This window comes from Salvelinus sp. IW2-2015, linkage group LG6.2 (genome assembly GCF_002910315.2).
Source record: "Salvelinus sp. IW2-2015 linkage group LG6.2, ASM291031v2, whole genome shotgun sequence".
In the NCBI taxonomy this organism is placed as follows: Eukaryota; Metazoa; Chordata; class Actinopteri; order Salmoniformes; family Salmonidae; genus Salvelinus; species Salvelinus sp. IW2-2015.
In genome coordinates this window covers 24,470,674-24,472,077 of record NC_036846.1, presented here as the reverse complement: position 1 = coordinate 24,472,077, position 1,404 = coordinate 24,470,674, and the positions used below count along the sequence as shown (strand labels likewise).

At 37.9% G+C, this 1,404-nt stretch overlaps 1 protein-coding gene across 1 annotated transcript in view; it reads right to left on the bottom strand.

The window, feature by feature from the left end:
- The window catches only part of LOC112081117 (glycine receptor subunit alphaZ1-like), a 41,527-nt gene that overhangs the window by 32,441 nt on the left and 7,682 nt on the right, over positions 1-1,404 (bottom strand). The window lies entirely within an intron of this gene.

Genomic DNA, 1,404 nt, shown 5'->3' with positions numbered 1-1,404 from the left:
AAAAAAATTATAGAATGGAATAGAATGTAAAGGAATAGGATAGAATGGAATAGGATAGAGTGGAATAGGATAGAGTGGAATAGAATAGAATGGAATAGGATAGAGTGGAATAGAATAGAATGGAATAGGATAGAGTGGAATAGAATAGAATACAATGGAATAGAATAAATTAAATATTATAGAATGGAATAGAATGTAATGGAATATGATAGAGTGGAATAGAATAGAATGGAATAGGATAGAGTGGAATAGAATAGAATAKAATGGAATAGAATAAATGAAATATTATAGAATGGAATAGAATGTAATGGAATAGGATAGAGTGGAATAGAATGGAATTTAGAACTTTCTAGAACACATCAGGTCCATGGGACAGGCCAGGACCAGTATTATTCTGGTCACATAGCATCCATCATTAAACTAGGTAATAATGTTGGTAACACTTTACCGGCACTTATAACAACATGTTATATGCATGTGTACGCCTTTATAATGTCATATAATAAGGTTTATAGTATGTCTTCTTGTGCTATTGTAATAAACCACAAGCACAGCATTACAGGAGGAGCAGGGTAACATATTGTTCTAACTGCGGCTATATTTCCTGTCACGATGGCCTTTAATATAAAAGGTTACATTATACACCACAGACATTCTTCCCCTCATGACAAACACCTTCCTGCTAGCCGTGCATGTGAACCTCATCCCCAAACAGACTGGTTACATCTCCATGTTACTGTTCAAACCGCGAGTATAGAAAACACCTTTAAAAGCGGCAGCCATTCATGCTTCAACCTAGACGGCTGCTGTTACTTTTATCTTGAAATAGGTAGGTGAGGAGCAGGTTTATTGGTTGCATTGCATTCATAGTTTACTTATACCGCAGTGTGATATCATCACCGTTACRCGACAAATGTTATTTATAAGGTTTATTTTTTCAATCAGAAAATACACTGAGGCAGGTTCTCTTTAGCGCGGGGTCAGGTGAGATCAAAGCGATCTAATGGGTTCATTTGATGGTGTCAAGGTAAGAAATGAGAAAGCCTCTTCTCCCTGCCTTCCCATGGCTGTTTATAAGGATCCAATTCCCCTCTGCCTGTCCAAGGGTTGCATACTAGGCTTGATAACAGATCAAATACACTGCAAACATGCTCACATTTAAAGAAGATCACTTTAGTTGTTGTTTGGATGTTCATTTATGTTTTGTTTCTACCAAAAACAATATAGAGACAAATCAGAGAGCATCTGTCAGCCATAGGCTAGCACCGGATAGACATTCATCTGTCAGCCATAGGCTAGCACCGGATAGACATTCATCTGTCAGCCATAGGTCTAGCACCGGATAGACATTCATCCGTCAGCCATAGATCTAGCACGGGATAGACATTCATCTGTCAGCCATAG